The sequence below is a fragment of the Bos javanicus genome, chromosome 16, assembly GCF_032452875.1.
Source record: "Bos javanicus breed banteng chromosome 16, ARS-OSU_banteng_1.0, whole genome shotgun sequence".
NCBI lineage: Eukaryota > Metazoa > Chordata > Mammalia > Artiodactyla > Bovidae > Bos > Bos javanicus.
Window position 1 is genome coordinate 2713909 of NC_083883.1, and position 12813 is coordinate 2726721.

The 12813-nt window shown below is 50.7% G+C and overlaps 1 protein-coding gene across 18 annotated transcripts in view; it reads right to left on the minus strand.

The window, feature by feature from the left end:
• The window catches only part of PLEKHA6 (pleckstrin homology domain containing A6), a 139204-nt gene that overhangs the window by 72964 nt on the left and 53427 nt on the right, over positions 1 to 12813 (minus strand). The window contains exon 1 of one of the 18 annotated variants that reach the window (XM_061381941.1): positions 8171 to 8465. The exons of 16 other annotated variants lie outside the window; for them this stretch is intronic. The gene's annotated coding sequence lies outside the window, so the exon portion shown is untranslated. Of the gene's footprint in view, positions 1 to 2369; positions 2696 to 8170; positions 8466 to 12813 lie in introns of those variants that run through there. One more of the 18 variants, XM_061381939.1, reaches the window with a different exon arrangement.

Here is a 12813-nt window from a genome sequence, read left to right on the forward strand (position 1 = left end):
CTGTCCCCTTGTCTGTTCAGATAATCCAGGAAAAAAGGGGGAGGAAGATAATCTGCCCAAAGTCAAGAACGATCTGAGAGAGAACTTCCCCGGTGGAACAGCAGGTAGGAGTCTGCCTGCCAGGGCAGGGGACACGAGTCGATGCCTGGTCCTGGAAGACTCCCCATGCCGAGGAGAGACTCAGCCTGTCAGCCACGACTCCTGAAGCCTGGGCGCCTCCAGCCTGCGCTCACAACAAGAGAAGCCGCTGCTCAGAGAAGCTCGTGCCCGGCAATGAAGAGTAGCCCCTGTGCACCACAGCCAGAGAAAGCCCACAGCAACGAAGACCCGGCGCACCCGCAAGAAAAAGAAAAGAATAAAGAGCTAAAGGAGGCTACTGGGGAGTGGTAGAGAGGATCAGGTCAGCAGCTCACATGTATGCAGACCCACTGATGCCATTTCAGTTGCACAAGTAGGACCCAAGAGAGGACCGACTCCATTGCAGGAAGCACTTTTTCCATGCTGCCTTCCACAGACAATGGCTGCTTGCTCGTGACTCTGGTGGAGACAAGGTGGGGGATGAAGTGGAGGGAAGTTGACACTACTTCGGGGCAGAGGAAACACAAAAGAGCACTGGATTAGGAGTTGCATCTTATCCTAATCCTTCTGCTGACTAACCGTGAGTCCCTTAGCACTTTTTAGCTCCCGCCTCCTCATCTATGTTATAGGAATGATATTCTGTCTTCCTGATAGGGTTACAGTGACTGTGAGATCCTTGAGGGCGGAACCAGGTCTTATCTGTAGATAAGTCTTAGAGACTGTATACCCAGTCTCTAACACAGCACCTAGGAGAGAACAGGGCTTGGTAAACAGCTGCTGAACTGGGCCAGAGAGTGTCTCCCAGCTGGAAAACCATACACAAGTGAATGAAATGAAAGGTTATTATTATCTGTTGGCCAAACTGATGCATTGCACCATCTACCAAATATAAAAAAAAAACCACTAAAATTCTATTTGGAAGTAGCTGGTGATGTAAATAAAAAATAGTTTTTTTAAATGCCCATAGTTTCAAAAATAACCAGGCTACACTACATATTAATTATCCTGCCTAATAAATAACTGTGTGATTGCCTCCCAGACTCAACTGCAGTATATAATTTCTCAAGCTGAAAATGTGTTTTGCCTAGCCCTCATCACCTCTCATCCATCCATCTCATTATATTCAGAAGTCAGCAGGCAAACTGTGGTCCTCTCACCCACAGGTTACATCCGTGTTGAGAGTTGAGGTCTCTGTTTGGCTACAGCCTTGAACTGTATCAGAACCTAAGATTCCCTAGTCCCCTCTCCTGGATCCTTTCCAGAACTCCATGTTCTGCCTCTAGCAGACTCCACCACACTCCTCTTCCAATGCTTATCTCAGCACCCCAAATCTGCTTTTCAAAAGCCACATCTGGCCCGGCCCGGCCAGCACCCACCACTCCTGCGGACCCTGCTGCACAGCACGTGCTGCCCAGGGGACACCACTGCACAGACAGGTCCTGGCACCTTGGCCCGGCTGCCCACCCACCAGCCCCGGTATGAGGTAGGCCTCTGATCTCTGCTCCTGGCCATTGAGAAACACCACGCAAACCCTGGGAAGACAGAGCCGCATTCAGCCAGTCTGACTCACCAATCACCACCCCATCCAAACTTGGGTTTCAGGAAGAGTGCCAAGCCCCTACCCCACCTCCACCCCAGGCACTGGCCTCCATCCTGCCCAGTTCTGAGGCTCTGAGAAGAAAGTGCTCCTGGCACTTGTCTCTAATAGCTTTGATCTCATTCAGCTGGATCACCCTAATACTACGTGGAGGCCATGCTAGAATTTATACTGGTTAAACCATCCCACTCTACAGACTTACAAGTTAGCTCTACCGGGAGTGTTTCCAAGTGCCTGCAACACCCAGGGCTGACTCCAGGGACAAGAGTCTTCTGGACACACACCTCCATGTCCCTAAGTTCCCTTTGCAATCCCACAAGTGAAAAAATACTCACATTCTAGAAAGTCAGAAATTTTCTCTAACTTTTTGATTGGAGACCCTCAAGGAAGATAGATATTCATGGGACACTCTTATTTGTTAGGAGATAAAGAGATGATAATAAAGAGAAAGTGTAAAGATGGTTTGCTTTCCAAAAACAATAGAAGTGCTTCACACACACACAGACACACTGCCTCCCTCCCTGCCCTTCCTCTCCCTCAGCAGACACTCCTTTCTCTCTCTCTTATCTCTCTTATTGTGAACCACTCCTCTTTGCCCAACATGTGTATCCTCCTACCCCCAGGGTCCTCTCCCCTGAAGGCTTGGACAGCCCCATTTCTTCCCAGCCCAGGTGCCCGGGACCCCAGATATTACCTTCCATGCTGGCAGCCAGGACCCAGCTGGAAGACGCAGGCTGTTGATTGGGAAAGAATCCTAACAACACTCCTGATCGGAGAGTGGCTCCTCCCTTGAGAAGGAAGGAGACCAGGAGAGGGCCCGGCAATCCAGAATTTCCCCAGCCTTCCAGGAAGGCTCTGGTGTCAGCTTTCTCTCTGTTACAGCATTGACTGAAAACCAGGGAAAATTCTCCAATAAAGCAGAGTCTGAAATCTGAAACTGCAGGTTGGCTCAGTCCTATATAAATACACTCACACCCCCGGCTCCGCGGGTCTGATGGCTTACCCGCCCTCGCGCTCCCCTCCTCCCCACCCAGCCTGCAGCTCGGGAGCATCAGACAGCCCTCTAGCTGCAGCTCCTCCAGGCGCCCGAGTAGAGCGGAGCCATGCGGGCCCAGACACTGCCAGGCGCTGTCCACAGGCTCTCCCAGCCCGCCCTCTCCAGCTGTTCAAGTCCACGTGCTTAAGTGACGCTCAGGGTCACAGCAGCGAGGAGGGTGGGAAGTTTCCAGTTGAGGAGCAAAGATTTCTGGAGACTTCCTCCATGTCAAGGAATAATACTCTCCTAAGGATCAGCTTCCAGATAACTGATATCAGTTCAGTTCAGTTCAGTTCAGTCGCTCAGTCGTGTCCGACTCTTTGCGACCCCATGAATCGCAGCACGCCAGGCCTCCCTGTCCATCACCAACTCCCGGAGTTCACTCAGACTCACGTCCATCGAGTCAGTGATGCCATCTAGCCATCTCATCCTCTGTCATCCCCTTCTCCTCCTGCCCCCAATCCCTCCCAGCATCAGAGTCTTTTCCAGTGAGTCAACTCTTTGCATGAGGTGGCCAAAAGTACTGGAGTTTCAGCTTTAGCATCATTCCTTCCAAAGAAATCCCAGGGCTGATCTCCTTCAGAATGGACTGGTTGGATCTCCTTGCAGTCCAAGGGACTCTCAAGAGTCTTCTCCAACACCACAGTTCAAAAGCATCAATTCTTCGGCGCTCAGCTTTCTTCAGCGCTCAGCTTTCTTCACAGTCTAGCATATATTAATTGCTAACCACACCTTCCTCTCCTCCAAGTTTCTGCATCTGGCTCTTACAGAGTCACCCCTTTCCCTTATGTTTTAGCCGTAACAGAATCAGGCCAGGTGAGAGTTGGAAGGAAAATCTGGTGACAACTGGCTCATTTTGCAGATGAGAGAGCTGAGGTCAGGAAGATGAAATGGCTTGTCAAAGCTAGGCAATGACTTCTAGCCAGATTTGGCATCTTGGGTAGCAGAATAAAAAGAGGCTTTAAAAGTCAGATGCTTTAACACAACTAGATGATCACTTGAACCACTAATTGTTCACTTAACCTCTCTGAGCCTTATCCTCATTTGTAAAATGAGGCAAAAAAAAATCCTACCTGAGAGAGTAGCGACTACATATATAACATGTATAAAGCAGTTGGCATACAACAGGCATTCAGTAAGGATCCACTGAGCACCCTTCTGTCTGTGACTGCATGCTAGATCTTACTGGCTGGCTTGAATGGCCTTTAGTACTTGCTGTTCTTCCAGGGGTTGGCTTACTGTTTCCAGTTCATTGTCTTTATGTCAACCTATTAGCATTCAGTTTACTTTTAACCGTGCTCAGCATGTGATGCTTCATTTCTGCAAAGGAAAATCTTTGATCTACAGGCCAAGGTCATAGATTTGCGTTGAAGTCCTCCCAGCAGACGTCACTCACATCTTCACCTCCAGGCTCCAAGCTTCAGCCCAGCTGGACAAGGAGCATTTCCCCAAGGGGCTTGGCCTTAAACTCACATACCTAAAATCAAATTAAGATTCACCACCCACTGACTATATTTTTGTATTGATATGATCAGTCTACAAGATACAGTAAATGAAGATAGTAAGGGGCAGAACATTTAGCTTCATATGCTACCATTTGGGTTAAGAAATGACTTGTAACTACCTATATATGTTTGCCTAGAGCAGAGGTCAACAAATTTTTTATGTAAAGGCTTAGATGGCACATATTTTCAGCTTAATGGGCCTTATAGTCTCTGTTGCAAATACTCAATTCCGCCTTTGTAGCACAAAAGCAGCCAGAGACAATGTGTAAATAAATGAGCATAAAGAAGTGAGCATGGCTGTGTTACAATAAAACTGTACTTGTGGACACAAACACTTAAATTTCATACAACTTTCATGCGTCACAAACCACTATTCTTATTTTCTTAGCCATTTAAGGGTAACCATCATTGCTGGGTCTTTCTCAGACAAAATTAGGTGGGGGGCTAGATTTGGCCCATGGGTCATAGCCTAGACCGGCTTAGAGCATTTCAGAAAGGGCATAGCAGACACTGGTAACAGTGATCACCTCCAAGGAGGGAGCTGAGGCTAAATCTGAGACGAGGTAGGAGAAACTCTTCATGGAATACTATTCTGTACTTTTGAAAAGTATAACCTATGCATGGTGTAAAAAAAAAAAAAAAAAATTTAAATAAAAACAGTTAATTATTAATGGGCTCCCCATATAAGCTGTCTTACTTCTGTAAATGTCAACATAAACTGTCCCAGGCAACCAGGCTTATAACCACAGCTTTGAGTCTCTCCCACCCCATCTCTCCACAGTGATCAGTGTCCAAAATCCACTGGCCTGGTTCACCGGTGCCTCAGCCCAGCACTAGCTAATCGACTGCTCTCCCACCCACCCCTACCACTGTTGCTATCACTCGGCTCTCGTTTCATAGAGCCTTGTACCCTTAACTGACTTTTTACTTGTGTAAAGCTCATTTCCCAAAGAGAGACTGGAGCTTTTTAAGGACTGGGACAATACCTTGCCTTCCTGGGTCTCCTACACTACTGCCTTGCACCCAGTAGGAATGCCATAAATGGTTGCTTGATTGTTAATCTCCCATCCTGCTAGAGAAGGCTTGGAATACAGAGCACAGATCCACCCAGAACAGAAGCTGGTTCTGAGACATGCAGCAAGCCAAGAGTGTACACAAGCTCAAAGTCTTTGACGGTGATAAACATTTAGGGAGAGGAAAGAGTCAAGGTTTGATCCAAATGAAAGGGGCTGAGCTTTGGAGAAGGCAGTCAGGAAGCCCCAGGGGAACCCTCTAATTCCAATCTCCGTGCATTTGCCTAGTAGTGAAGGGAAAACTCCCTATCCTCTCCTGGGGAATTGTGGTGATCCCAGAATCAGACCTTCCATGTTTAGGAGCGATCTCAGCACAAAGCAGTCTTCTCTCCCACCCAAAGGAGGAAAAGCTGCCTCCAGCACTCGGAAAAGACAAACGAGCCACATGGACTCCCGCAAGGACAAGGCACTACCTTTGAAGGTGGTCTATCCTGCTACTGAAGTGTGCCATCAGCCCGCTTTCTGCCTCCACCCATTATTTCCAGTTCTGAGCTAAACAAAGGTTTCCTGAGTGGGTTGAAAAAGAAATAAATAAAACCGATGGTAATTGCCAAATACAATAGAATTTTTGAATATTGCTTCCTTCCAAGATACTTTTTTCAAAAAACATAAAATCATTGACTCTTTGGAACTGGAAATATCTTTGCTAAAATATGTCTACGGAGAGACTTGCGCGGTCCAGAGGTCAAGAATCTGCCATGCAATGCAGGGGGCGCAGGTTTGATCCCTGGTTGGGGAACTAAGATCCCACATGCCGAGGAGCAACTAAGCCCGAGCGCTGCAGCTACTGAGCCCCCGAGACACAGCTAGAGAGCCTGTGCACCACAATGGAAATGCCAAGTGCCACAAGTAAAACGCGATGCAGCCAAAGACGCAGACGAAGATTTTGTAAATGTTTATGAAATGAAATTGAATATAGTCCCTGTTTCCCAACAGGAAAGCATTCAGGGTTATGCTGTAGAATAGACTGCTTTATTTCCCCATGGGAGGAATCATCACCAACACCCATGGCCATGTGGGTTCTGAAATCCCGTGTTAGGCCACAGGGAACACAGCTAGTAAGTAGTAAAGCCAAAATTCAAAGCTTGGTCTGCCCAGCTTCGAAATTCAGCCTTTCCTACAGTCCAAAGTTTCCGTGACACTAGATCACCCTGTCTTTGAAATGGGCAGAAATGAGAAGTTCCATCAGGACCATCAGAAGCATACAGCCATCCTGCAGCCCATCAGATTGCATCCTCCTGAAGTATTCAGGCCTCCCCAGGATGGAGGAAAGGAGACCAAAGACAAGCCAAAGCCAGGATGCCAGTGCCCCAGATACCCAGAGGCAGAATGGGAGGGCGTCTCTCTGGCTCACACATGGACTGACACAGGTGGGAGGGGTGTGACTGAGCCATTCACGCTGCCCACCTGCACTCTGCCATCTTACTACCCAACTGCTCATAGGCCCCTTGCTTCACCTGGCCTCTAAAGCCACCCTCTCCTTTATCTGTCATCCCTCTGGGACTTCCCCACAACCAGCCTTCACAGGGGCCTGGCTCAGGCCTCCCAGCAGGGCTATAGCACTTGGGAGCCCATGAAGTATGGCATTATTTGGGCACCACAAACACAGCATTTACCTGGATCCTGGCACCTTTCCTCTGCAGCCCTGCTTTTGATAAATATTTGGCTGGCTCATGCAGGACAGGGCTGGGGCCTCTTTGCCCTATATCTGCAAAACCACAGTTTTAGGAAGATGTGCTACAGAAGGTGGGGTTAGGCAAGAAGAGTCACAAACACTTGTATCCAGCCAGTCCCCCAGTCCCACAGGGAATAAGCTAGTAAGTAGGGAAGCCAAAATTCAAAGCTCGGTCTGCCCAGCCTCAAACTTCAGCCTTCCCTACAATCCAAAGTTTCCATGACACTAGGCCATCTCTGCCAACCCCAGCAGAAAATTACCAGCGTCACTTTGCCTCTAGCACACCCTCTGAGCAGCTCTGAAACATTTGTGGCTAGGCTCTTAGCCCATTATCGAAACTGAGCTTCAGATCCCACAAAAGTTCTTGATTGTCCAGTTGGAGTTCACAATGCTGAGCAATGCCCTCCTCCAGGCAATTGTCAGAGCCGCCCACCCAGCTCTCTTTCCAACCTAACGTGCAGGTGCCTGGAAAAAACCCTAGTTGCTCTGCACGGCAGAGCACTTACCTCCAGAAGCACGCACATGACTGGCGTCATCTGGCCTCAGTGACTGCCTGGACACAGGGGATGACCCTCCCCATTTCTGAAGAGGCAAACCATAGCCAGGAGTTTGGAGCCCACACAGGATGTTAAGACTGGAGGCAGGATGGGCCCCAAGCCCTGCTTCCCTCCTCAGTCCCTGGAGAGAAAGCACCACTCTCTCTGATGGTCTAGAGTCTGTATCGGCCCAAGGAAGTGCCAAGAGGTCCTACCTCCCTCGCCCCCATTCTCAGGTGGCTGTCCTTGAGAACTTCAGCTGGCCTCTGAAGCCACCCAGCCCTTTATGTGTCATCTCCCCGGGAGATACGGTCATTAGCAGAGAGCACCATGTAGGTGTCTAATTAAGCAACCAGCGGCAAATGCAAAACCCTGTTTAAGCACCTCACAGAGCGTCCACTCGGGGATCCTCTTACAGGCAACTCCCTCTCCCGAGCGTCCTGGAAGTTCCCTATTGTTTGCCTGGAATACAAAAAAGTGTCTAATTCTGCCCTCCTCCTTATCTGCTGGCACTGCCTTCCCATCCCCAGCACACCCCAGGGGTGCCAGTCACATGGAGCACGGTGTGAATGTGCCCCTAGAACTGTGGGGCACGACAGCGCCAGGTGGGTGGGAAAGTGCCTGTGCCCAGGCGCGAGGGGCAGGGTCTCCTGAGAGGGCGTCTGCCTACCTGGCCTCTGTAGGTGTCCCAGGGCCACATCCTAGTTTGGGGTCTGGGCTCAGGAAGCAAGGGGCCCTCCAGCCGCTGGGGAGGAAGGGCTGGGGGGGAGGTGGGCAGCATGGGGGCTCAGCCACACTCCTCCCACTTGTGGCTCTGAGTCCTCTCTCCTGTCTGCACTGTAGCTCACCTGGTCCCGGCTCACCCTTTAAAAGGAACGTTCCACTCGCCCTGGGAGCCCAGGGGGAGTGGGGCGGGAGTCCCTGTTCAAGAACAGCTTTCTTTTCTAGAGACTAGTGTGTCTGGGATTCCATCAGACACTGCTGCAGGTGGCAGGTGGAGGGAGGGAGCGAGAGCCACAGCAGAGGACAGAGGAGGACCAGACAGACTTAAACTCGAGCTCCCCGCCCCCGAGCCCAGGACTGGTACAAGCTGGAGACTGGCAGGGAACAGACACCACAGTCTGCTCCCTCCTGGCACAGCCGCCTTTGGGCATAGATGGGCACCCTGACAAGCAGGGGTGAGAGCCCCTCACCGCTCACCTCTGCTCCTTTGCCCCTCCCTTGTTCTTCCTCCATGCCCTCCTCTCCCGGCTTAGAGACCTTTATCAGCCTTCTCTCTCTTACCCTCACTAGGGAGGAGGGTCGAGGGCCTGTCTCTATGCCTGCAAGCTTTTCCAAGGGGCAGTGCGTTTGCCTATACCGGGAGTGGGGAGGGGAACAGCACCCAAGAGACAAATCCAGGGCTTCTAACCCACCGGGGGCTCTGAGGACCCCAGCCCCTACCCCGAGAGGTGGGCCCCGTATCGATGTCGGCTACAGTGCCCTCCCGTGCCCCAGGGCTCTGCCAACTTGGCCCAGAACCCTGGCACGCATACCGATTCCACTGAGATATGTGGGTTCTCGCTGACAGAAATGGGAGGATGACTGTTCTGTCCAGGTGTTTTCCAATTCCTAGGAGACAAACTGTACTTTGGTTGCAGCCAGAAAGATTTAGGTTAGACACCCAGAAGCACTTGGAATGAGTAATAAGAGGAAGTTTAGGACTCTGTGCTTTAAAAATATAGCCCATGTCCCCTCTGCAGGGTATGGTTTAGTGCCTGTTTTCATCATGTTACTTTCTTGCTCAGAAACTTCCCCTGGCCGGCCACATGAAGGCCTCGCACCTTGATTAGCATCCCAGGTCCACCACAGTGCATGCCCAGTCATCTTTCAAACGTCCTGTCCCAGTGCTCCATGTAAAAGAAATTCTAGTCCAGCCACAGTGTCCCAATATTTCCCCCCAAAGCCTTAAGGATCTCTGCTTTGGGCCATGCCCACCCCCCAACAAGACGCCCCACTCCTCTCAGCCACCAGAGCAAGCCACCTGCAGATCTTAACCAAACTGATTGTCTGATAGCCTGAGGCACTTCTCTACGAACCTGATTTCCAGATTCCATTCTAGATGCCTGTTGAACCCAGGTATCCAAAAGCAAGCAGACACTGCTTTAAGGGGGAGCGCCAATGCCACCGTTCCCAGAAAGCCTGCAACAAACACCCCCGGCCCACAGAAAGCCTCCTCCTGTGTGCAGATATGGGCACATATTCACCACTCGTTCCAGGGACATCCGTGCATCCACGGGGCTAAAGACTTCTCAGTCTTTAGACTTTAAGAGGGGTCCCTGCACTCGAGAAACTCCAATCTAGTCCTGGACACAGACAAACCAAACCTACCAAACTGCCCTTGTCTCAAAGGTAGCGCATTTTGAGGGCAGAATAAGGCAGAGGCAGGAGCAGGTCAGGGAGGCAGCCGCATGGAGACAGCAGCTTCTGGGAGACCCAGGGCGGGCCCCCCAGAAAAAGCCACAGAAAAGGGGCGGCAGAAAACCGACCCCTGGCCTGGGTCAGGAGTCACGCCGAGAGGTGAGAGTAACACAGGGGCGAACGCGTGTCCACTCCCGTGTTTACCACTCCATACTTGCCACCCCGTGGTGCCTCAGAAGGAACTGGAGCTGGGGGAGCGTCGGGGGACTGGCTGCAGGGCCCACCAGGCACAAAGCGGCCGGTGCTCAGTAAATATGTTCTCACTGATCAACGGACGAAATGACCTTTGAAGCCTCACTCCCAGCAGCAGGAAGCACTCAGGAGCAGCCACAGCTCTGAACAATATTTTCCTAACTTTTTAAACTACTAAAAGCAACCCCGGGACAGATAAGGGGAGGTGAGGCGCTGGCTGGGAGACAGCCTGGCTTTCCTGACACAGGATGTGGGAGTGGGTGTGAGAGCCGATCCCCCTGAAAGCTGGGCAAGGCCTGCGGGGACAGCTGCCCTGAAAGACAGCTGCAGGGCGCTCAGGACAGGGGCCCACGCGGGAAGAGGGTTCCCCGCAGGCTGCCTAGCGGGCCCAGCCTCCCCCAGCCCCTCTCCCTAATACAGCACTGGACTTGAGGGGCAGGGCTCCCCAGAGCTGGCGGGGTCTCATGAGCTGAGCTTGTCCCTTCTGCTGCAGGGGCAGTGGCTCCGCTGACCTGCCCCAGAGAGACAGAGGTCCTTCTGAAAGGTCACAGCTTCCCCCGGCTTCCACCTTCTCCGGCCTTCCAGTCTTTGGGTTGACCTTTATCTGGCTGGCTGGAATTTAAGCCATCCCACACTAGGGAAGTCAACCCAGATATCAGACTCACCCCGATAAGAGTGCCAGCACAGGCTGACAGAAGCCATGCACAGCCTGTTCCCGCTGCCTGTGGCTCCTGTGCTAGGACCCCCTGGGGTGGGGTGCTCCCTGCATTTCACCAGGAGGCCATGCGGCTGAAGAGCAGGTAACGAAGCCCAGGTGGGCGAGGCGGCCTCTGTGTATCCGCTTCCTTCATCATCATCACACGCAGTCACACCACCGCCTGTATAACCTGCAGCTAAAATCACCAGAGCCAGAAGCCCAGAGCCTGCATTCTAGCTTTCCCTGAGCCCTGGCCGGACCACTGAATGTCTCTGTGCCTCTCTTCCTTCACCCGTGGAATGGAATGGAACCTACATTCACTTAATTTAGCTCTCGTGAGTATAAAGTAAGTTAATAAATACAGGAGTGTTTCAAAGTTCAGTTCAGTCGCTCAGTCATGTCTGACTCTTTGCGACCCCATGAACTGCAGCACACCAGGCCTCTGTGTCCATCACCAACTGCCAGAGTCCACCCAAACCCATGTCCATTGAGTCAGTGATGCCATCCAACCATCTCACCCTCTGTCGTCCCCTTCTCCTCCTGCCCTCAATCTTTCCCAGCATCAGGGGCTTTTCAAATGAATCAGCTCTCCGCATCAGGTGGCCAAAGTATTGGAGTTTCAGCTTCAACATCAGTCCTTACAATGAACACCCAGGACTGATTTCCTTTAGGATGGACTGGTTGGATCTCCTTGCAGTCCAAGGGACTCTCAAGAGTCTTCTTCAACTCCACAGTTCAAAAGCATCAATTCTTTGGCACTCAGCTTTCTCCGTAGTCAAACTCTCACACCCATACATGACCACTGGAAAAACCATAGCTATGACTACATGGACCTTAGTCAGCAAAGTAACGTCTATGCTTTTTAATATGCTGTCTAGGTTGGTCATAGCTTTTCTTCCAAGGAGCAAGTACCTCTTAATTTCATGGCTGCAGTCACCATCTACAGTGATTTTGGAGCCCAAGAAAATAAAGTCTGTCGCTGTTTCCCCATCCATTTGCCATGAAGTGATGGGAAGGGATGCCATGATCTTAGTTTTCTTAATATTGAGCTTTAAGCCAGCTTTTTCACTCTATCAAGAGGATCTTTAGTTCTTCTTCACTTCTTTAGTGTTTCAAAAGCTAACCCTAAAAGCAAAACCCAGGGTACTACTGACAGAACACTAGCAGCTCGAGAGAAGCCCAGCTGCCTCACGCGTTCAACAATCGGGCCCTCGTCCCGGGCTCCAGGCAGGAGCTCCAGGCTGGGGAGCCTTTCTCTGATCCATCTGGGAAGGGATAGATAACAAGAGTGACATCCCAAGCCCCACCCAGCCCCCTCCCAGGGTCCGATGCTCTTGAGAGTCCCCATCTGGGAGCAGTGAGGTCCCTTCGCAGTCTCAGAACCCCAGTGCTCCCAGCAAGAGCGCCATCATTTCTCAAAAAAGGCCACGTGAAGCCACCCTGCCCTTGTCCTTCTTCCACTCAGACGTTTCCCCTGATTACCCTCCTGGCTTTCTGAGGAGACTCTGTAAGGCTTTTACCATGTAATTTTTGACTCATCGGCAGGTTGTGAAATCAATTTAGCAAGTCAAGATTAGCACTTTTAAAATTTAATGGAATAGAATAGAAAATCTCCGTGCGCGCTTGGTAAGAGTAAGCATTACTCTGCGATACCTCTCAAACCCATGACACACACACGCAGGCACATGCAAGAGTTACGGTCTTGGCTCAGTTGCTTGTCTTTCTGTGTTTCTGTGTCTTCATCTTTAAAATGAGTATTCTGATAGCGTCTGCCTTTTAAGGCTGCTGCGAGAATTACATTAGTTAGCTACAGAAAGTGGTTGGAAAGCTGTTGGCTTAAGTGCTATATTATACATACATGCGTACATGTGTGTGCTTATTTATATCTTTCTGTAGTATGGAGAGAAAGGCTGAAATCTTTGCTGTGGGAGAAGCAAAGAAGTGTCTCTCCAAAGACAAGATTC